Raw genomic sequence first — 25,096 nt, 5'->3', positions numbered from 1 at the left:
AGTGTGACCCGCGCCTCCAGCCCATCCAGCTTCCCCAAGGTCTGCTTTAGTTCACACCAGGAAGCTTCTCCTTCTCCACCTTAAGGTGGAAATCACTCTTAGACCAACACTCGCTGTTGTGAATCAACTGTTCTTGGGCCCAAGCAGTAATACATTGGTGGGTTTTTAACTCTCCAGGGGAAAGCTCTGATTAGCAGTATTTATGGTTTTCACACTATGAAGACTTCCATGGAGTTATTTCAAGCTATATACATGATGGTACTGAATAGATAGCTTACCGTACCTGGGGCTGGGGAAGCAGAGGCAGGCTGACGTTGCTGGATTCTGGAGATGAAGGGACACCTGGTTAAGGCTGGTCTCCCTGAGGTTAGCTGGTGTTGAAAAACTGAAAACAGCAACTTCCAGCTGCTGGAATCTGCTATTGCTACCAAGGTACAGAATCACTACTGTGGCAAAAAATGACAGCAAGTGCCACCCATACTTTAGGCAGCTACCTCTTTTCTGTAAGTCTCCCTCTACTGTCCCCTACAGGGATCAGCCCTCCTCCACAAGTATCCCCCCAACATTCTCTGTAGGGAGTTACCCCTCCTCCACACATCTCCCCCAGCATCCTCTGATGTGGGATTCCACTCTGTATGCTGTGAATAGCATTGGTTAATAAATAATTTACTTTGGGCCAATTGCAGCACAGAGTAGGGCAAGGCAGGAATTCCAAACAGATAGAGGAGAGAAAAGGCAGAGTCAAGGAGAAGTCATGTAGCAGCCCACAGGAGATAGACGCTAGACGCCAGAAAGAATCTAACTGGTAGGCCACAACCATGTGGTGATTCACAGATTAACAGAAATGTATTAATTTAAGATATAAGAGCTAGCCACTAAGAAGCATGAGCTAGTTAGGAGGAAAGTAGCTGAGAGCATGCCCTCAGCAGCCCAGCCTGGGAAAGCAGCCAGATAGGGACTGCTAGGCGTGCACAGGCAGCAGAGCATGGTGGATTCCCACCGCCATACACAGAGGTATTTCCAGGCTGTGCAGTGTGCTGCATGGAAGATTTAGCTTTTACTCAGATGAAAAGGGTTTATTTACTTCACAGTGCTACCCAGAGTTGAAGTGATGAGGACGGCTTCCTCCTGGAGGTTCCAGAGCTGGTAGTGAACTACCTCCACCATGTTAAAAGGCTGAGAGAGGCAGAGGTAGCATCCAAGGCCATGAGGACCACACTGTTTACCATTTTAAAAGACATTTTGTCAGAAAAGGATTTCAGATACACAGTAAGACAGATTCAGACATAAAAGAACTCTAAACGAGTCACAGTGTGTTGAAAAAAATGTACATGGGCTTGGGAGAGAGAAGAAAAAGAGTATAGAGAGTTATAAAAAGAAGTAAATCATTAAAAAATAAAACAAAGTCTTTAAAGAGACAGAGTCATAGATTAAAAGATTAATGAAAATTAAGCCACATAAAGATGGACTACACACAGAGAATCTGGATTATGTATATTATTGTGTTTTCTTTGAATTTTTGACTGTGAATAAGCTAAGTACAGAGAGACATTTCATTGTACAGGCTGATAAGTTAAACCACATATATGTTTTAAAGGTATCTTGACTTCAAATTTGGGTCTAAGGATATGTTGCTTTGGAAAAGAGGTTCTGCTCTTGTTTCCACAGAGGATGAGAACCTGTGGATTCCTTCCAGACTAATGTCGTTAAATGGAACAAGAACTCCTGAAAGGTCTCCATAAACCTCCAAAAATTACCTTGCCCAACAAAAAGCAAGAAGCAGTTTGGAGAGAACTATACCCAAATTCCCTAAATTACTGTTTATAAATGTTAGAGAGAAATACTTTGCATTGGATGAATCTTGGTTTATTGATACAAATTTAAGGTCAATTTTGTTTATTATATTTCTGCTCTTGATTAAGGTATTGTATTTGTGCAGCTCATTTAAAATATAATGTATAGTTAAGAAATACAGATTGATAGTCATTTATAATAGTCAAACTTGAAGACATGTAATTAGGTTTCCTAGATATATATTTCAGTTAGATAGGTATTCTTCAACTCTTTCAGTGACTATAGACTGTGGCATTTAAAATGCTTTAAAAACTCAGGACTTTTCATGACAATGAGACACATCTGCTCCTGGCAGCACCGATTACTTCAAGAGGATGATGGGCATTGAAGAGGCTCCTTATGGAGTTGGTTAGCCATTTGAGCAAGAAACTGCTCTTGTCTGGACTGCTTGATGAACTGGATATGCAGGACCCACAGAAAAATGACTGCTGAATTTGCCAAAAGAAGGTGAGACAGTCTTTCGGGATTCCTGCTTCATTAAAAAAAAGAAGTCTGCCAGACATTCTGCAGGACACAGAAGAAAGTGACTAACTGCCAATATATGTGGAACTGTCTTTGAACTTTCCTACTTCATGGAAAACTCTGCCAGATACTATGGGCCTGTTGGCTGAAGATGGGTACCCCAATGTTACAAAAGAACTTTGGTGACTGTCCAGACAGCAAGATGTCTCTATCAATTCTAGAGTTTCGGATGTTGCTTACAACACTTCTTGTTTACTTTGGTAATATTATATACTTCTAGAGTCTTTGATGGAGTTGAAGAATAGATAGTTACAGTTTTCCTTAGTTATGATAAAAGATAAAGTAGATATAAATACCATAACTATAGTTCTTGTTTGATAACTGTTTTGTTGTATGTAATCTTGCTATGTTAAAGTTAAAACCTTCCTTTTTATTTAGACAGAAAAGGGAAAGTGATATGGGATTCCCCTCTGTATTCTGTGAATACCATTGGTTAATAAAAAAAAGCTACTTTGGGTCTTTTGTGACACAGAATAGGGCAAGGCAGAAATTCCAAGCAGGTAGAGAAGGAGAGAGTAGGCTGAGTCAAGGAGAAGCCAAGTAACCACCACAGGAGACAGACACTGGACACCAGACAAAATCTTACTGGTAGGCCACAACTACATGGCAATACACAAATTAATAGAAATGGGTTCATTTAAGATATAAGAGCCAGTCAGTAAGAAGTGTGAACTAATAGGTCATGCAGTGTTGTAATAATACAGTTTCTGTGTGATTATTTCAGGTCTGGGCAGCTGAGAAAGGAACGAGCAGCCTCTACCTACAATTCTCTGTAGGGAGTTACCCCTCCTCCACAAGTCCCGCCCCCAGCATCCTCTGTAGGGAGTTTCCCCTCCTCCACAAGTCCCCCCCCCAGCATCCTCTACAGAGAGCTAACCCTCCTCCACAAGTCCCCCCCCCAGCATCCTCTACAGAGAGCTAACCCTCCTCCACAAGTCCCCCCCCAGCATCCTCTGTAGGGAGTTACCCCTCCTCCACAAGTTTCCCTCCCTAGCATCCTCTACATAGAGCTAACCTTCCTCCACAAGGCCCACCTCCAGCATCCTCTGTAGAGAGCTAACCCTCCTCCACAAGCCCCCCCACCCCGCAGCATCCTCTCCAGGGAAACCCATCCAGGATCCAGTTGGCAGAGGAAGAAATGTAGCAACCCCCGACTCACATGTGCTATGTTAGAACATCCCTTGCCTCACCCATCTCCACTTCCTCAGTGGTGGACTAAAACAGAAGTACCAATCCACAGAGCACACACTATGACTTTTTACACACACACACACACACACACACACACACTCACACACACGAGACAAAATTTGATTTGTAAATTATGCACACTGAAAAATTGACAATAAGTTAATAATACAACAGAACAATTATGACAATACACTAAACTAAAAGTTATGTGACAAGTGGTCTTTTTCTCAAAATATTATACTGTATTGTGTTCACACCCTGCTTGACTGCAGGTAACTAAAGGCATGGGAGGTAAAACCCTGAATGAGGAGGACTACTGTACAAAGAACCCTGGTCTCAGTGCCATGGGACCAAGTGCCATACGTCAAGAGAATCATTCTATCATTCTGTAGATGACTGTAGAAGCCATAGGGAAAGCAAACTGGTTTCAGCTCAGCCAGTACCCCTGCTGCTGCAGATTGAGAGTGGTCACAGATGTTCCCAGAAATTCTTACAAGGGGCAGGGCAGCTGATCTTGGCTGACATATGCTGCTTCCAATACATTCAGCTGGTGATTTGACTTGAGTCTCTGGAACAGACACAAATACAAAGAAAAAATAGGGCAACTTGGTGGCATTTTACCCACACCCCAAACTTTCTCCAAAGGTAATAGACTACACTGAGACTTTGAGAAGACTTCCCTGATAATAAGCACTATGGACTCCCAGCTTCAAAGTCCTTCTAAACTAAGTGCCAGTGTTTTGCATCTCTCTCTGAACAATGGAGGAGTTATGATCCATGTGTCTTTGCAGTGACTAAAGACTGTGATACCAGGTTGCCATGTGGCTCAGGAAAAAAGGATGACCTCCTCACAGCCATGGAAGGTACCCATCTGCAGACACACAGCTCAGACCCCTGTAGAATGGCATGGCTAAATGACTGGATGGACGGACGGACGGAGGGACAAATGGATGAATGGATGGATGGACAGCCGGTCGAATGGATGGATGGACGGACGGACGGACGGACGGACGGATGGATGGATGGACGGGCAGATGGACGGATGGATGGACAGATGGATGGATGGACGGATGGATGGAGCTGAAGCTGTGTTGTAACTGCAGCCAGCATTTTCTTCCAGACACACTGTGGCACTCCTCTTGTTCCAGGAAAGGCGGCTCACTGAGCCTCATTAGTGGACTTCACACTCCAGCGCTAGTCATGAAGAACAGCGTCCTTTTTGCTCCTTTTTCAAGTTCTATCTCTTCCAACAGACGAGTTTTTCCTCAGTCAGCTAGTAAGACATGTTTTCCTGCTGTGCCTCGCTCCCCTAGAATCTTGCTTCTCCAAGCTATTTCCACCTGGCACGCAGGTCTTCTCCCAGGCAGAGCTTCAGCTCTCAGTCTTTCCTTCACTCCATGAATGTGCTGAGACACAGCCAGTCTGGAGTTTACTTCATCAGACGCAGGTCTTTGTTTTCTAGGGGTTGATTAGTTCTCTTGATAGACAGAGCAGGATAAGGCACTGCAACACACACAGGAGGAGAGGCATGTCTTCAGTTCATGGTCATAACTTCATGTTATGGATACATGCAAAAGCAAATGTCATGTGGCAAACCCAGCAAGCGATTGTTCCTGGAGTCAGCCATGGAGGGCTTGTTGGCAGTTCTGTGCTTCTGTTGCTGATGTAACACATGGCGGAATGGTCAGCTCTAGTCATTGTCGTCACACAATGAGAATCAATACAGAATGGCTAAGAGTATCCCGCTGCAGCAGCCAAGCACTTGGATATCTTCATAAGTATGGTCCAAACATAGTCAGCAGATGAAAACACATATCCAGTTTATGAAATTGCCAGTGTCTCCGAGTGGGGGCCAGTCCTAGCCTTAGGTTTGTAAAAGTGACGTATTTAATCACGCAGTGAATGGCTGCATTGTGCTTGCTACTGTATTTAAATCCTAGGCTCTATGAGAAAGAGCCACCCAGAGTTAATATTTTCCTATGTTTATTACTGTAAAATTGTATTTGATAAGCACATAGCTAAGACAAAGCCCAGCATTCCAGGACACTTAGCCCACAGCAGAGGCGAGTGAGCTTGCACCTGCTCTCATCTAATCTTCACAAGCATTCAACACTAAACGCAGCCTTCTGCCTTTTTGAGTTTGATTCCCGGGCTTTCCTCTGCACTATGATAATACTGAGCATCTGACCCTGCAAAGACCTAAGGGTTTGGGTGCCAGACTGAAACAGAGGGTTTGACTCTCCCAAGCCGTCTTGATTACAACAGAATCCATTTGATCCAGCACTTAGGTGACCTGGGCAACTTATCAAAGTCATGATTCACTTATGGGATGCAAGACTCCAAATATGCAGAATCAGATCTGAGAAGAACATGAGATGGAGTTCCAGACTCTGTGGAAACCACACAACTTGCATCACAGATGCTTCATTTCGAAGTCAATAAAGGTGACATGCCTTAGACAACTTGTAAGAGGGCAGCCAGGTATTGCAAGGATTCCAGTTGCCCCAAGAAGGACAAGAATCCCACCCCCAGAAAGATGTTATCGATCAACAATTTGAAACTTGAATTATTGGCACACTAACAACCTCCCCACAAAGTGTTGATATGCCAAACAGGAGAATTATAATTATTCTGATAATGTGCTGCTTTCAGCTTCATCTCTGCCTCAGTTAGTGACGCCTGTCTACTGGTTATCCTTGCCTTATGGAACACCCATCCAATGCCCTCCCATAGTCTAAAACAGCAAGGCAGAAAGGGGCTGGCATGCTGTCACTAAAACCAAAGCGGGAGGACAGTGGGCCTGGCTTGGTAACTGGACCTCTGACATAGCTCTGAAAAGTCAAGAGCAGCAACATTCTGTAGTAGTGTCTCTACTTCCTTCCAGACACCAGCAAATCTCAATGCAAAAGTCAGGTTTGGCCAGGCAATGGTGGCGCACACCTTTAATTCCAGCGCTCAGGAGGCAGAGGCAGGCAAATCTTTGAGTTCAAGGCGAGTCTGGTCTACAGAGTGAGTTCCAGGACAGCCAGAGCTACACAGAGAGACCCTGTCTTGAGCAAATAAAAGCAAGTCAGGTTCACAGATCCGAAACAACTTGCAAAACAGTATGGCTGTGACCTGAAAGACTGAGAAAGCCTCCAATGTAGACCTCGAATATAACGTCAAGATAGACTTGAGTGACGCACGGGCAGGAAGGACAAAGAGCATTTAACATATATTTTTGAACGCATGCGTTGGTTTAGCACTGTATAAATCTATATGCACCTGTAAACTGGCCTTTAAGCACCCATTTCCTTTCCACCAGGAGCTTATGGAATTCCACATGGCTGTGATATCCTAGGCTCCCTTGTCATTCACCTGTTCACCACTAGCATTGTAAGAGGAAGATATCCCATTCCTTCTCTCCACTATCAAATAGGATGCATAATTTGTCAATAGTGTCGTATGGGTGGTGTTTTGGTCAAGGATATGGAGAATGGCACAAAAGGACAACCATTTCAAGGCCATCTCCATGTAGAGATGAAACAGTTCCAAGGGTGATTCCAACTGTCTTTTTCAATCAAGCCAAGCATGGAAATCTATCTTCCCCCACTGTGGCAGAGAACACTGATCTGTCTAAAAATCCCCTGAGAATAATTCTCAGGATATTCCTTCTGCAGTTATTCCCAGAAGTAGCTCCCGGGAGGTGGGTTGGGAGTGGAAATCTGGATGTAGCCATGAAAACAATTTGTAGGCATAAAAATTATTTTTTAATATTTTACGTTCTTTATATTTTCTTTTACTGATTGTTAAAGTAATAGAGTTCACTGGGGAAAATGTAACAAACCAAAAAGAAGAAAAAGAGAAAATCACCAAGCAGTACACAGCTTGTCCAGCTAAGAGAATCTGCCAGTCAAGTGTCCTGAAGTGTCATGGCGCCTGCTCTGCCTTCAAACAGTCCTTTACCAACAACTCCAGAGTCAACGTTGTACTTCCAGGTCAGACTTCATCTTGGGTACAACTGGCAGTATATAGCCAATAAAATATGTCAGAGAAGAAACTCGGGTCTAAACATAAAATTCATTTATGTTGTGTAGACACAGACTAAATGTAATTATAGCCAGAATTTTTTAATAATTCTGTGATGATGACTAATCTTGGTTGTCAACTTGAAAACATTGGGAATCAATTAAAATCCAAGCAGCTGGCATGCCTGTGGGAGATTTTCTTGATTGGATCATTTGAGGAGAAAGACCCACCCCAAATGTGAACCACACTCCTTGTGGCAGCCCACAGAAAAGGACAAGGGAGGCCTGCTTGCCCTCACTCCTGGCAAGTTCACCCACCTGCTGCTGAGGCCTCCCTTCCCTGGTGTTAGAACCCACTTCTTCATGATGCCAAGGCAGACTGAAGAGCAGCTGCTCTCTAGGATTCCCAGGGACTCCAGCGTCAGATGGAGACAGCAGAGACATCAGTCTCCTGGACTGAACAACTACCAGGTCCTTGGCCTTTCCCCTTTCCTTCAGGGAATATGCATTGCCGGACTACTCACAACCTGTGAGACTCTCTCTATATATAACGTGTGTGGGGGGGTGGTGGGTGTAAAGAGAGAGAGAGAGAGAGAGAGAGAGAGAGAGAGAGAGAGAGAGAGAGAGAGGAAAGGAGGGAGGGAACAGAACTGATAGAACAAATAAACACATATACACATATCGTTCTATCAAATCTGTTCCTTCAGAGAATCCTGACTAATACATTTATATATGAAGCAAAATTTGTATATCAAAGCTGAAGAGACTGGAAGTGGCCCTTTTCATCCCTGGAGATGCTGGATAAACTGTATGGTGTCAGCCTGCATCTGATGGCCACTCTTCATTAAGGGTACAGAATTTCTATTTATGTCCTGTGCTAATGCTCAGAATGGTTGGGATCTCGGAGTATTTCAGACTTTGGAGCACTGTGGTTTGACAAGCTGACCTGCAGTGATCATTTGGTCATTTCCAACAGAACCAGCTTCTGTAAAAGGTCTCTACACTTGGAATTCTAGGTCAGGAAACAACAGCCCTGGATCAAAGCGATCCTCCCACACAAGGTCTCTAACTTAAAACACTTAATGCCACTTGAACAGAAGCGAGCTGAGAGCTGCTGTCCCGGCTTCTGGTGCTCTGCGCTGGCACCCCCTAAGGAAGCTGACCTGGAACCTGACTGTACCCTGGTATCCCCTAAGGAAGCTGACCTGGAACCTGACTGCACCCTGGTACCCCCTAAGGAAGCTGACCTGGAACATGACTGCACCCTGGTATCCCCTAAGGAAGCTGACCTGGAACCTGAATGTTGTATCACAGATATTATTTATCTTCTTCCTAATTCCTTTGAAAATATTCTTTTATTTAAAGGTTCTCAGCTATTATAGCTCAGTGCAACAGTGAATCTACCAGGCTGAGCTATGTGACTTCATATGGGACAAGTATCCGGCCTCCTCACAGTCTGCATATTCCACTTAGCTGTGGTTCTGGGTTCATTAAACCACAAGTTAAATATCTGGAACTATCTTTAAGCAAGGATCATCCTGTGTTTATTAAACAGAACTAGGCAGTATTTTCCAGATTCCTGTGCAATAAACCAATCTCTTGGGTTTTTTTTTTTTTGTCTTTTTTTCTATTATTTGATGTCTCACGACTTTTCGTGCAACATTTTAAAGGTCCTTTTTCCTTAGAAGTGGGAATTGATGGGAAATTGCAAATGCCTGTTTTAGTTACTCATGGTGGGGCAGCAGATGTCGGAACCCAGCTAAAGGAAAAGTCTCTCACACTGGGTGAGGGCTTCACTGAAAGTCTGTGAACTTTATCTGTGTATGTTTTTGCTCAAAAATCATCTGGGTGAGTTTGAAGGAATCCTTATACTTACTAATATTCTTGCTGTATTCATTTTTCTTAATGAAAAGAATGATAATAATAACATCTATGGTAATAGAAATATACCACCCTTCAAACCCCTCTATTCTCTAGGATAGACTTGACATTTTCTATCATGGGCCAAATCCTCATTGTTACTTGCTGTTTTCTGTTGGATTGTGTTGTTTTATGACAGAATTTCTCTATATACCTCTGACTGACTTGGATCGCTATGTACTCCAGCTGACTGCAAATGGGGACCTTCACCCCAACCCAAGCATCCCAAATTCTGAAACTATAAACATGAGTTATTATTATACCTGGCTCTAGTTTTTCTCTTTAATAATATGTTGAGATAAAACTTATAAAATTTCTATACAAGGACCAAATCAATGGCAATTAGAACAAAAGCAAACTACAGATTTAATGCAATGCCCATCAAAATTCCAGTAAAATTCTTCAAAGATCTCAAAAGAAAAATATTCAACTTTATATGAAAAAAACAAAAAACTCAGGATAGCCAAAACAATTCTGTACAACAAAGGAACTTTTGAAGGCATCACATTCCCTGACTTCAAACTCTACTACAGAGCTACAGTACTGAAAACAGCCTGGTATTGGCATAAGAACAGACAGGAGGGCCAATGCAACCAAATTGAATACCCGGATATTAATCCACACACCTACAAACACCTGATTTTTGACAAAGAAGCAAAAAAATATAAAATGGAAAAAAAACATATTTAATAAATGATACTGGTGTAACTGGATATCAACATGTAGAAGAATGAAAATAGACCCATATCTATCACCATGCACAAAACTCAATCAAATGATCAAAGACCTCAACATAAAGCCAGCCACATTGAACCTTATAGAAGAGAAAGTGGGAAGTACACTTGAATGCATTGGCACAGGAGACCACTTCCTAAATATAACCTCAGTAGCACAGACACCGAGAGAAACAATTAATAAATGAGACCTTCTGAAACTGAAAAGCTTCCATAAAGCGAAGGACACAGTCAACAAGACAAAAACAACAGCCTACAGAATGGGAAAAGATCTTCACCAATCCCACATCAGACAGAGGGATGATCTCCAAAATATACAAAGAACTCAAGAAATTGGTCATCAAAATAACAAATAATCCAAATAAAAAATGAAGTACAGACCTAAACAGAGAACTCTCAACAGAGGAATCTAAAATGGCTGAAAGACACTTAAGGAAATGCTCAAAATTCTTAGACATCAGAAAAATGCAAATCAAAACAACACTGAGATTCTATCTTACACCTGTAAGAATGGCCAAGATCAAAAATACTGATGACAACTTATGCTGGAGAGGATGTAGGGTGAAGGGAACACTCCTGCATTGCTAGTACAGCCCCTTTGGATGTCAGTGTAGCAATTTTTCAGAAAATTAGGAAACAACCTTCCTCAAGACCCAATAATACCACTTTTGAGTATATACCCAAAGGATGCTCACTCGTGCAACAAGGACATGTGCTCAACTATGTTCATAGCAGCTTTGTTTGTCATAGCCAGAACCTGAAAACAACCTAAATGCCCCTCGATCTAAGAATGGGTAAGGAAAACATGGTACATTTACATAACGTAGTACTACACAGCAAAAAAAAAAAAATGATATCTTGAAATTTGCAGGCAAATGGATGGAGCTAGAAAACATCATTTTGAATGAGGTAACCCAGACCCAGAAAGACAAATGTCATATGTACTCACTCATAAGTGGTTTTTAAACATAAAGCAAAGAAAGCCAGCCTACAATTCACAATTCCAGAGAATCTAGACAACGAAGAGGACCCTAAGAGAGACATACATAGATCTAATTGACATGGGAAATAGAAAAAGGCAATGTCTCCTGAGTAAATTGGGAGCTTGGGGACCATGGGAGAGGGTAGAAGGGGAGAAAAAAGGAAAGGAGAGGAGCAGAGAAAAATGTAAAACTAATAGAATAAATAGTAATAAAAACAGACACAAAAAGAGAAAGAAAGAAGACTGATCAGTCATTAAGCAGCATACCTCCAGGGTCTCGCTTCAGTTCCTGTCTCAAGGTTCCTATCCATGGGTTCCTGCTTTGGTTTCCTGCCTTATGTCCCTCAATGATCATTTGCGACACAGAAGTGTAAATCAAAAACCTTATTCCTCAAGTTGCTTTGGGTCATGGTGTTTATTCCAGCAGTTTAAAGCTAGCTAGGACATATATCTACTCATGTATAGATGGACCTTCTAGTCATCATGAATCGTGTAGCTATAAACATGCATATATGTACACATGCTTGAGTTTCTCTCTGTTTTCAATTGTTTTCTTGTTTAAATAACTTGAAATTAAAATATAATTATGTAATTCCCCTTCCCTTTCCTCCTGATAGTTCTTGCCCACCTGTCCACTCCCTACTCCTCAAATTGATGGACTCTTTTCCTTTAATATGTGTGTGTGTGTGTGTGTGTGTGTGTGTGTGTGTGTGTGTGTGTGAGAGAGAGAGAGAGAGAGAGAGAGAGAGAGAGAGAGAGAGGATGTCCTTCTGTATATGTGTTGCTTTATTGGTTGTTGGGCCAATGACTTAGCATATTAAAGTCAGGCTGGAAAATTGAACAGAGATATATAGAAAGAGTAGGAGGAGTCAGGGTGATGCCACATGGCTGCTAAAAGGGAAAGACACCCAGAACCTTTCCTGGTAGGCCACAGCCTCGTGGTGATCATATACTAATAGAAATGGGTTAATTCCATATGTAAGAGCTAGCTAGAAATGAACCAGAGTCATTGGGTAAGCAGTGTTGCAGTTTACATAGTTTCTGTGTGATTATTTGGGTCTAGGTGACTGGGACACAAACAAGCAGTCTCCCACTACAAAATGGTGCCCATATGTTTAGGGCTAACCCGTGTGGCCACACACACTTCAGATCTGGTGCTTATATGCTGCTCAGGGTTAGGAGGAAAGTAGCTGAGAGCATGTCTGCTGCTCAGCATCCCAGCCTGGAAAAGCAGCTGGATTGGGTCTGTTAGGCATGCACAGGAAGGAAAACCTTGCAAATTACCACCACCATACACAGAGACATTTCCAGGCTGTGCATGCTGCATGGCAGATTTAGCTTTTACTCAGACAAAAAGGGTTTATGTATTTCACAATGCTTCCCAGAATTGAGGTGGTGAGCATGGTTCCCGCCCAGCAGTCCCAGAGCTGGCAGTAAATGTACTTCCACCATATTGAAAGGCCAAGAGAGGTGGAGCCAGCATCCAGGGCTGCTGCAACAACACTGCTTGCCATTTTAAAATGTTCATTGTCAGAAAAGAATTTCAGGTACACAGAAAATATTCAGACATAAAAGAATTCTAAACAAGACACAGTGTGTTAAAAATGTTTATATGTTTGGGAGAGAGAGGAAAAATAGTATAGACAGTTATAAAAAGAAGTAAAGTATTTAAAGAGACAGTAAAATATAAAAGTATAGAAGTCATAGATTAAAAGAATAAAGAAAAATAAACCACATAAACATGGAAAATTCACAGAGTCTGGATTATACATATTATTGTGTTTTCTTTGGATATTTGGACATTTGTTTCTGGGAGCTGCTAAGCAAACCAACATAAATATTTTAAAGGTATCTTGACTTCAAAATTTGAGTTTAACATATGTTACTTTAGAAAAGAGGCTCTGCTTTTATTTCCACAGAAGATGAGAACCTGTGGGGTCCTTCTAATCTAATGTGGTTTGATGTAACAAGACCCCCTGGAAGGTCTCCATGAACACCTAAAAATACTTAGCCCAACAAAAAGCAGGAAGCAGTTTGGAGAAAAATAAACCCAAATTTCCAAAATGATTGTTTATAAATATTTATTTTTATTTAAAGGGGGTTTATTATAAATGGTTAAAAGGTCATAGTCAATCTCTTTCTTTAAATAAAGGGGGAGAGATTAGATATAGAGATGAATACTTTGCATTTGTATGGATCTTAGTCTATTGATACATATTTAAGGCTGATTTTGTTACACTGTATATATATATATATATGTATTTCTGCTCTTTTTTGAAGTATTATGTTTGTACAAGTCATTTAAAAATGTAATGTATAATTAAGAGAGACAGATGAATAGATGTCATCTATAATAGTCAAACTGTAGTCATGTTAGTTAGCTTTTTCAGATATACAGAGATATATTTCAGTTGAATAGATAATCTTCTACACTTCAAAAACTTACAGAATATTGCATTTAAAATGTTTTAAGAACTTAGACTTTTCTTGACAATGAGACCTGTCTGCTTTGGACAGCACCAATTACTTCAGAGAGGTTGATAGGCATTGAAGAAACTCATTATAAAATTTGCCTTCAATGCGACAAGGATAGCCATTTGGGCAAGAAACTGCTCATGCCTTGACTGCTTGATAGTATGCTGTATGAACTGAACATGCATGCAAGACCCACAAAAAAGTGACTGCTAAGCATTCCAAAAAACAGGAAGGTCCTTCAGTGTTCCTGCTTCACAGAAGAAACTGCCAGACATTCTGCAGGATACAGAAGAAATTGACTGAAAAACTGCCAGGATAGGCACAACAACCTTTCACATTTCCTGCTTCACAAAAAAGTCTGCCAGACACTACGGGCCTGTAGACTGAAGATGGATGCTCCAACATTACAGAAGAACTTTGGGCGACTATCCAGGTAGAGAGATGTCTCTGCAATTTTAGCACTTTGGAAGTTGCTTACAATACATTCTGTTTACTTAGGTAATTAATCCTTCTGGGGTCTTTGATGGAGTTAAAGATAAATAGTTATAGTTGTAAACCTCCGTACTTTTCTGTGGACACCCGAACCTCGAAACAGGCACGCGCTTTTCCTGACTCGAGCCCACGAGAATGGACGACTGTCCTAGGGGTTTGAACACATGACACACACACAAAGAGACCGGGCTCATCTGCCAAGGAGCAAGTGGCAAATGGCAGCTTTATTAAGCATAAGTCGGGTATATATACTGTGGGGCAAAAGGACACCAGCCCCCCATCAGGATCAAGGAAAGAGAAAAGTCAGGGGGCCGCACCCAAGGTCGGAGAGCAGCTGAACAGAGAAAAGAGGAACCTTTCCTTCTCTGACCAGGGAACCTTGCCTGCAGCGAGAACCTTGCTTGCAGGTGGAATTACCATAACAGTACAGGGAGAGTTCTCTCTAAGCTACACCCTTGGGCCATAGGTGAAATTAACATAACAAGAGAGGGCAGTTCTATGCCACACCCTCAAGCTGATGCAGTGGAACCAGGAAGCAGAACAGCCCTGCATAGTGCCTCGGAAAAATGGGGAACCTGTGTACCTACATATAGTTTTTCTTAGTTGTGATAAAAGATAAATTAAATATAAAACTTTAGAGTCACAAAGAAATATTGTAACTATAATTCTTGCTTGATAACTGTTTTGTATATGTCATTTAACTATGTTAAAGTTAAAGCCTTTCTTTTTAATTAGACAGGAAAGGGGAGATGATGTGGGATGTAATTCTGTATACATGTTATTTTATTGGTTGATGAATGAAGCTGTTTGGACCAATGACCTAGCAGATTAAAGTCAGGCTGGAAAACTGAACATATATATGTATGTATTTTGAGAGAGAGAGAGAGAGAGAGAGAGAGAGAGAGAGGGCAGAGTCAGGAAAATACCACATAACTGCTGAAGGGGAAAAATGCTCAGAACTTTTGCTGGTAGGCCACAACCTTGTGGCGATATACAAATTAATAGAAATGGGTTAATTCTAGATGTAAGAGCTAGCTAGAAATATGCTTGAGTTGTCTGTTGAGCAGTGTTATAATTCATATAGTTTCTGTGATTATTTGAGTCTGGGTGGCAGGGAAATGAACAAGCAGCCTCTGAATACATATAAATACAACCTGCTAAGTCCATTTAATATTACTTATACTTACAATTAGAGGACTGACCACTTGGCGTTGGATTATCAGCTAGGTAGCGCATCCCTGGAGAAGACTATTCCTCCCACTCTCAGCATTTCTTATTGCCCATAGTTCTTTTTTTATGTGTGGGATCCTGTGATATTTCTTCCTTCCTACTAGCATGTCTATTGTTGTACTTGTTCAGGTCTTGTTTGGGCAGCCATCTTGTTGATTCCAGTAGAAATAATCTCACAGCAGATTTTTTGGTCTCTGGCTCTTACGATCTTTCAATTGTAGTACTTAGGCAGACCTGGCAGTGCCCCTTGGGGACCTGGTAGAGGGCATCATGCCTGTCCCTTTAAAAGGCAGAATTCCACCTATTTCCACCTTTTCTTCCTCTTCCTCTCTCTGCATATTTCTCTCTCTCTCTCTCTCTCTCTCTCTCTCTCTCTCTCTCTTTCTCTCTCCTTCTATCCCTCATCTCTCTCTCTCTCTCTCTCTCTCTCTCTCTCTCTCTCTCTCTTTCTCTTCCCATATGGCTACTTCTCTCTTCCAGTTGAATATCATAAACTCCCCTTTTCACCTCCCTGTCCATTAACTCCCATGGGGGTTATGCTGTAGGAAGTCTAACAGCCAGTGGTTACCCGTCCACTGGGGTGTGGCCTCTTAAACTATATAGGCCAGTGTAGAGCATTCATCTGAGCTCTCTCTTTTTTGGTTGTGGGATTCAGTTTCTGATCTCTGTTCAAGCAGAGAATTCAGATTTGTGAGTTTACCTCTAAATAAATAACCATTTCTTCTCAGTTCTGAGCTAGTGTGGGATTTCTTTTAAGTGTCCTTCTTCATTTGGCACCCACATGGATTCGGACTCCATGTCTACCAGGTGGATGGCCTAATGGCCTCGCCGGTCCCAGCCCAGACAGTCTCCCAACCCTGCCTAGCTGGCTTGCTTTTACCTAAGCAGTTTTTATAGAATTCCCACCACAGCGGAGTCTACTGTGTGTGGCAACTTGAAAATTTCCCAAGTGCACACATGACTGCCACGTTCCCTGGCGCAGTTCCTTGCCATGTGATGACTTGTACATCTTCCGGTTTCTGCCCCCTGCCCATGAGTTCTGGCTTTCTTGCTCCATGTATAAAATTGATTTAATTGCTTTTAATTTGTCAAGCAAAGCATATTTCTCAGTATTTAACCAGTACTAAGGCAGGAAACTAACACAGCTCAGGACTATTCCTGTTGCCACTGGTTGTATTACTTCTAGTCATGACTCTGCAACCACAACATCTGCTGAACAATAAAGATTACGGTTTACTGGATCACATGACAGATAAAAATATATTTCAGAGAAGAGGCAAAAAAATTTGGAAAAACATGGAAAAGCAAAAGACCTTGAGACTTCCCAAGATCAAATTCTTGATGAAGACCCTTATGCTGACCCACAGGTTCAAGCTCTTTACAATGAACAAATCATGTCCCTATGCTACAAAGCAACCGTAAATGCTTGGGATAGAATTCAAGAACTAGGAAAAATAACTGGATCATATACCAGGGTTAAATGGGGCCAGAGAGAACTCTTTAGTGACTTTTTACAAAAAAATAACTAAGGATGTACAAATAGGAGTAACAGACCCAGATGCTAGATGAGTACCTATTAAATCTCTGGCTTTTGAAAATGCCAATTTAAAATGCAAAAAGATACCTTGGCCTTTAAAGGTTAGATCAGCACCTATAGATGAATGGTAGACCACTTTCCAACTTCTTGCCTGCTGGGCTATACTTCACACAACATCGGCTACCTTTGGTAAGATCCCCTTCTCCCACTGTCCCTTTTGCCGACAATCACCTCTGTCAATTTCCTGTGAGAGAGGTTTTTCTGTCTCTTGGATTCCATGCCCTCTGGGTCTATTACCGTACCCCCTCCCCAGCATCTTAAGTGAGCAGCTTGCACCTTCATTTCTGGGACTTAGGTTTTCAGGCTCCAGCCCTTTGGCCTTCAGGCCTCATCTCTGGGACTCACATCCTTTGTTTGCACTCAGTGCCCTGCACCCCCCTTTTTTTGCTGATGAGCAACTAAGTGGCTTGAGCCATTATCTTTCTACCTCACTCGTGGGAAGCAAACTGAAAAAAGCTATAAGCTCATCCACTTCTCTGGGATGCATTTTAAAACACTTAAAACCTCTACATTTAATGCCATATATAAAGGCTTCTAAACTCACTTGCCTCTGTACTAAAAATGAACAAAATACCCCTAGATAACAACTCAAACCTGTCATCTCTTACCTCCTAAGGAAAAAAAAAAAACCTTTGTCCTGCATTCAAGCATTTCTCTATCTCAGTTCCAAACACTCTCTTCATGCTTCCTGCTCTCCATCTAGCTACACAGTCTGAGCAGCCTGGGGTGGTGGGTCCCTCTTTCTTTCCCACCCGCTGAGAGCTGTCCTGAGACAAGTAACATCCAGCTCAAGATGGTTCCTATCTGTTTCCCAGCCACTCGCCTGCAGCAACATGAACAGCATTTGGCTTGGGAAGAGTTTTTGTTTCCTGTCTGAAAAAGAGATGTGTGTATGTTGTGTCCACACATGTGTCCTGTATGTGTGTCTTGCTAATTGGGTATGGTTTAAAATCTTTACAATTGCTCTAAAAAAATCACATGGTCAGAGGGAGCGCAGGAACAAACAGGATGTTTAGCCAGAAACTGCAACAAGATGTTTGGCCAGAAACTGCAAACTATCTTCAATATGAACTCCAGGAGGAAGGGTAGATCTGTGGGTCCTAAAAATTCAATAGGCAAGACAATACTTTCTGCATATTATGAATCAGTAACTTTATTAAGAGTTTCTTTAAAATCCCTTAGTACTATAAGAATAGCATATAACTCTGACTTCTGGACAGAATTATAAGAGCTTTGTTCCACCTTACTTAATTCTTCTGATTTGTAACCAGCCTTTCCTGATTTATTTGTATCAGTATAAAATGTATGGACTCCAGTTATTGGTGCATCTCATACAATCCAGGGAAGAATCCAAGTAGTTCTCCTTTTAAGGATAATTCTATTACTTTTGGGATAATTGTTATTAACTTCTTCCAAAAAATTAGCACAAGCTCTTTGCCATGGTTCATTGTCTTTCCATAACTTTTTTATTTCATCAGTAGTAAAAGGCACTATAATCTCTGCTGGGTCTACAACTGCTAATTGACAAAATCTCAATTTACTTTTTATAAATAATTCAGAGACTTTTTCCACATAAATTTTTAATTTTTTGCTTGGTTTATATGGTTAAAAAAACCATTCTAAAATAATATCTTCCTTCTGCATTAAAATTCCTACAGGAGAAATTCTGAAAGGCAATATGACTAGAATACAATTAAGATTTGGATTCACCCTATCCACATGTGCCTCCTGTAATTTCTCCTCAACAATCATCAATTTCTTTTCTGCTTCAGCTGTTAATTCTCTGGGACTATTTAAGTCTTTGTCACCTTCTAAGGTTTTGCTTAAATGAATTATTAGATCAGGTGTTATTCTAATAGCTGGTCATAGATTGGAAATGTTTCCTAACAATCTTTGAAAGTCACTAAGAGTCTGCAATCAGTCTCTCCTAATTTGTGCCTTTTGTGTTCTCATTTTTTGTAAACTTATTCCGTAACCTAGGTAATTGACAGAATCTCCTCTTTGAATCTTTTCAGGAGCAATCTGTAATCCCCATTTAGGCAAAACTTTCTTTACTTTTTCAAACAGTCTTCCTAAAGTATTTGCATTTGGATCAGATAGCAAAATGTCATTCATGTAAGGGTAGATTATAGATATAGGAAATTGCTTATATATTATTTCCAATGGCTGACTGACAAAGTATTGGCACAGCATGGGGATATTGAGCATTTCCTGTGGGAGGATAGTTCAGTGGTATATCCTAGTAAGCTGAGAATTATTATAAATAGGCACTGTGAAGGCAATTTTTTTTCTGTACTTTTCTTGTAAAGGTATAGTGAAGAAACAATCCTTTAAATCAATAACTATGAAAAGCCATTCTTTTGGTAACAGAGAAGGCAGAGGAATTCCAGACTGTAGAGGGCCCATAGGTTGAAGTACTTTGTTGACAGCCCTTAAATCTGCCACCATTCTTCATTTTCCAGATTCCTTTTTAATAACAAATACAGGAAAATTCCAAGGGCTGGTTGATTTTTCAATATGGTAAGCATCTAGTTGCTCCTATACCAGCTGTTCTAAAGCCTGTGGCTTTTCTTCTGTTAAAGGTCACTGTTTAATCCATATTTGTTTCTCAGTTAAGCACTTTAAATGCAGGGCCATTAGTGCCTCTGAAGGTTTGTCAGTTGCTTTGTGTTCTTGTACAGCCTGAATGGTTGGTGACCTTTGTCTATAATACCTTCTAATATCTTCTCCAGAAACATACATTTTTGGGACTTCAGAAATGTTAATCTGGGTATTCCATTGCTGCAATAGGTCATGACCCCATAAATTTACTGCATTTGGCCCCAGCCTTTCTCTCTGTTCTTCTGGCCCTATGCATTCAACCCATCTCGTGCTTTGTTTCACTTGAGATATGGTTCCAATTCCTAGGAATTGAATATCTGCCTTTTGAAGAGGCCAATTTGGATGCCAAGATTTAGGACTAATGATACTCAACGTTTACACCTGTGTCTATCAAACCCACAATTACAATGCCATTTATAAGCACTCTTAGCTTTTGTCTTTGATCATTTATAGAAGTCTGCCAAATATACAGTTTCTAAATCTTAGTTCATCCTCCACATCTATTCAATCATCCAGACAAGTATGTTTTTTTTACAATAGGCACTTGATTTTTTAATTTTTTTGGTGAGAAATGTTTCCCACAGTAATTGCAAATGATTGAACCGTGTTCATCATGGGGTCCTGTGAGAGCCCCCCCCCCCAAGGATTTTTCTAATGATATCAGACTGCCTTGTCTATCTTTTGTTAACCTACATTCATTGGTTCAATGTCAGTCTTTGCCACATCTCCTACATATACCTGAAGGCTGAGTCCTCCTATTCTTGCCATTTCCAGAGGTGATGTCCTAGGAATTCCTTGTCTACAATCCCTTCTCAGATGTCCTGTTCTACCACAATTAAAACATTTGGCATTTTGGTAATCTCCTCATACCACTGGAAATTGCTTCTCCTCCCCAAGCTTCGGTACTATAGTCAAATGTCTCAACTTTCATGGTGCATAAAATCCATTCATCTATTGGTATTAATCTGACCTTTAAAGGTCCAAGGATCTTCTTACATTCTAAGTTGGCATTTTCAAAAGTCAGAGATTCAATAAGTACTCATCTAGCTTCTGGGTCTGTTACTCCTATTTGTACAGCCTTAGTTAATCTTTGTAAAAAGTCACTAAAGTGTCCTTTCTGACCCTGCTTAACCCCATTATATGATTCAATTCCCTTTCCTAGTTCCCGAGTCCTGTCCCCAGCATTTAAAGCTGATGTGCTACATAGGGACAAGGTGTGTTTGTCATAAAGAGCCTGATCCTGAGGATCAGATTAATGTCTCTCATCCAGAATTTGATCCTGGGAAATCTCAAGTCCTTTTTATTTTCTCAGTTCTAAAATTTTTGCTGCTTCTCTCCAATAACATTTCCAAAGAAGCTGCAGTCCATTTTCTAGAACAGCTGAGATTAATTGAAGCCAATCTTGTGGCGTTGCCTTATTGCTTGAAGTCCACATTTTGACCATTGTCCTAATGAAGGATGGATATATTCCATAAGAAACTATTGCTTGTTTAATTTCCTTTAGAGCTGTCATGTGTATGGGTTCCTGTACAGTTCACCTGTACCACACTACCTGTCTACCACACAATGGTTCATGAGTCAGGCAAGGGAATGGAGACTGAAACACATGCACACACATGGACAGAGATATGGGTCATCCTTGAAACAAGAATGCCCCTTTTATTGTGTTTCAGGGTATCTTATATAGAGCTCTCTTTGACTAATGACCATGCCCTAGCTCTCGGGACTTTTCAACTGCAAGTTGAAGATGTCCAGCTGCAAGTTGAAGATGTTCAGGATGGAGATTTCCCAAGAGCCAGGGACTCTCCATCCTGGACATCTTCCAGTGTCTGAACGGCTTTCCCAAGCTTCTCCCTGATCCCACAACTTTCAGCAAACAATCATTTAGGGAATTTGGGTGTAGTTCTCACCAAACTGCTTACTGCTATTATTTGGTGAAGTATTTTGGGGGATGTCCACAGCAATTTTTGAGGGGGTCTTGGTCCATCAAATCATATTAGTCTGGAATGATTCCACAGGTTCTCATCTTCTGTGGAATCAAAAGCAAAACCACTTTTCCAAAGCAACAGTTCCTTAGACCCATGTTTTGAAATCAAGATACCTTTCTTAGCAGGCCCCAGAATAAAATGTCTCTCCAGTGGAAAAAAAACACAATAATAATCATAATCCAGATTCTCTGTGAACATACCATCTTTACATGGCTTATTTTTATTATCTTTACTACCAGAGCAGACTTGTAAAAGATCTGCCCTCATTTTTCAATTCACCCTCTCATCTTTTCTCTATTGCTTCCCTGCTGGCCAGTCTTCCGGAGGATATCCCTCAGAGTGTCCCTAGTTCCTGATCTCACTAGTGTCCTCCTGTGGCACCTGCACCACCCAAGAATCACTATCAGGCAAGAGTCTGGGGACTAAAAAACACACAGACACATACCCATCTTCAATTCACCCTCACCATTCCTGAGGGCAATCTCTCAGGGATCCCTAGTTTCTGATCTCGCTAGGGGCCTCCACCTGTTCAACTAACCTGTACAGTATCACCTGTCTACCATGCAATGGTTTGCAAGTCAGGCAAGGGGCTGGAGATTGAAATACACATACACACACACACACACACAGGGGGGGGGGGAGGAAGGGAGGGAGGTCATCTTTGAAGCAAGAGTTTTATTGTGTTTCAGGGTAGCTTATATAGGGGTCTCCTTGACTAATGGCTATGTGCCAGCTCTCAGAATTTCTCAGGCAATCCCACCAGAAACCACTCCCCTGTCATCAGGAACTCATGAGGGTATCATGCTCAGAGCAGCTGCAAGCATAGGAAAACAAGTTGTTTACTCTGGCAGGGAAGGGGTAACAGAAAATTCAGGGTCTGAGGGTCTGCAGTCCCCAACAGGTTCCCATGTATATTCTTTGACTACCTTAGGGTACTTGATGCCAGATGCTCTTTTCGAGGAGATCACTGGATAGGCAGTTAGAACTCTGGGTGAGCTATCTCAGAGTTTGATATGTACTGATTAGGCTAAATTCTGTCTTTGTACCTTCTGTCCCTGGTCATCAAATTCAATAAATTCCTCAATCTTTTTGAATCTTTTTACTGCTGCCTTTTGTAAAGTCTGGATCTCCTGTCCAGAGCTCAGTTCTAATGCCCTCATTGAGGATTCCAAGGTGTGAAGTCTGTCCAGTAAAGATAACATCTCATCCTTGGATGTAATTTTTATAGTGTACATATTACCTTCCTGGAGAGACATTCTATCTGCCAATCTATCATAACCATTCAACAGATTCTGATTAATACACTGGGCAGCATGAATTTTGTCAGCAATGTCTCAGCGCCCTATGTCATTGACTGGGTTCATCAAATTGGTTGTATCCTTCTCCAGAGTGCTGAATTTCCCTTTTAATTGGTCATTTTAAGTCTGTAAAGACAGTATCATTTCTAAATTATCAAACCATGTTTTTTAGGAGAAAACATGAAGGACAAAGCTAATACCCAGAATCAAATAGAGGGATGTAGAAGAGAAATCACATAAGCCTTGCATAATATCATACATGAAAAAGTAAAAAAAAAACTGTTGAATTGTTGTATTGTTATCTGTCATCTTGCCCCTTTAAATTATAAATTTGACCTTATAAATCTTACCTGTAATGAGTTGGAGTAGGTGCAATAACTGTTACCGGCCAGTAGGTGTCGCAGTAGTAGCCACATGGCTGGCTTGAACAGTTTGAATTGGTTATAGCAATAGATACTGAAAAATATGTTCAAGTTAAAAGCAGTTATTCAGTGTAAATCACAGACTGTGCATTCTACAGAGATCCCTGGCTGGTCAGAAGCTGTGCAGGGGCAGCTAAGAGATAGACCAATTATATTTTTCTTTATTATAAGGACAAACTCACGAAACAGGAACAAGAAGTCTAAGCTCAGCTGTGTAGCATAGAAGCCACAGAGAGAGTGAACCTTTGGCCACCTGGTGTTTTACTCCAGGTACTCAAAGGTCACATATTAACCTGATCCCACCCCTTAAAGATCATTGGCTGACAAAGATTCCTCATCCATCAGAGGCATTTTGTTTCATGGATCTTTTAGGCACAGTAATTAAAACTTAAAATGTAACATTGACTCTCACATCTATTTATGTAATGGGTTGTGGGGAGTATAGTGTATCTAACAGTGGTTTCGACATTCCCAGTTCTGCAACCCTTTAACACAATTCCTCGTGGTATGGTGACCCCCCCAACCATAGAATTATTTTGCTGCAACTTCATAATGATAATTTTGCTACTGTTATGAATTGTAATGTGAATGACATTTGATATTTGACCCTTATGCGAAGGCCATTCTACCTCCAGGGAGGTCACAACTACCAGGTTGTTAACTGCTGGCATAGGATTTGGTGCTGTCTGCAGTTTCAGGCATTCACAGAGAGATTGTGACTGTATTACCTGCAAGTAAGAGAGACTAATTGTACAGAGTCCACTGCCGTGGAGTTAGAGTGAGCCTCCCCACTGGTGATGCTGGCATCCTCTGCTCACATTCAGCTTCCTATGGCTCTGCAAAGCCCATTAACTGAGCACCCAATAGAATGGGGAACAAAAGTATTAATAGGAATGACTCCAACTCAGTAAATCTTTCCACCCAAAAGAAGGGATGTTCTGGTCTCTAGAACACACAACGGTTTGTGCAAAGATGCTTACTAGTACACAAAGTGAGTCTGGCACCCATGTTTCATAAGGGCTAAAGTAATGTTTTAAGTATAAATTACTGCACTTCATAGGTAACCATTTAATTTTTCTAATTCCAGAGCCCACAATGGTTTTGAAGTCTTTGGTATTGCAGCTCTTCTCCATAAAACCCTCTTCCTTCCACTACCATTCCCGTGCCTTGGTGCTCCTTCCCCGTTCTGCTCCACCAAGCAAACCTTGGCTCTCTTCTAGACCTCACTCACAGTTCCTTCCAGACGAAATCTTACCAGTCTTTAAGAAAGCAAGGGCCTCCACAGGAAGGAAAGCCTTCAGGCCAGCACAAGCTGCCACTGTTTTGTCCTTTGTTTTCCTAGTTGGCAGAGAAAGCTTTTTCAAGAAGCTGTTTCGAAACTAAATCTCAGCAGATTTTATTTCCAAGTAGAATTAAAACAGGAAGTGAGAGTGGAAAGTGTGTCCCACTGTGTTGAAAGTTACATTGCAAAACCAAGGTCTCTTCATTCCTAAGGATGTACAGTTCTTAGGGGCAGAGGGACACTTCCATCTGTCTGAGACTCTGCAGCAGCACTCTCGAGAGGTTTGGAGGCAGGGGCAAATGTTCTGTGGCTTTGAAAGCCAATGAAGGCCCCTGCAGTGTCAGTCAGAGAGGGGAGAAAGGCCTTGCAGGGAGCCAGGCAGAGGGCCAGTGAGAACCCAGTAGAGACACAAGTGTTTCCTTCATTCAAGGAAAAAACAGCTTTGTAGAGGAAGTCCTGGGTCCCCAAGTCGTTTCTAACTTCATTTAAAATGCTGAGCTA

General features: G+C 41.3%; 1 long non-coding RNA gene across 1 annotated transcript; it reads right to left on the bottom strand.

Annotated features, from left to right (window-relative positions):
- Nucleotides 1–3,644: 3,644 nt before the first annotated feature.
- LOC146891840 (uncharacterized) lies at nt 3,645–23,533 on the bottom strand. Its single transcript, XR_015005287.1, has 2 exons — nt 23,242–23,533; nt 3,645–4,135 (listed from the first exon to the last, which is right to left on the bottom strand). It is a non-coding gene; the product is annotated as an uncharacterized LOC146891840 (long non-coding RNA).
- Between the last annotated feature and the right edge of the window lie 1,563 nt (nt 23,534–25,096).

The sequence above is a fragment of the Myodes glareolus genome, chromosome 13 (assembly GCF_982192425.1).
Source record: "Myodes glareolus chromosome 13, mMyoGla1.1, whole genome shotgun sequence".
NCBI classification, from domain to species: Eukaryota; Metazoa; Chordata; class Mammalia; order Rodentia; family Cricetidae; genus Myodes; species Myodes glareolus.
This window is presented reverse-complemented; position numbering and strand designations above follow the sequence as displayed.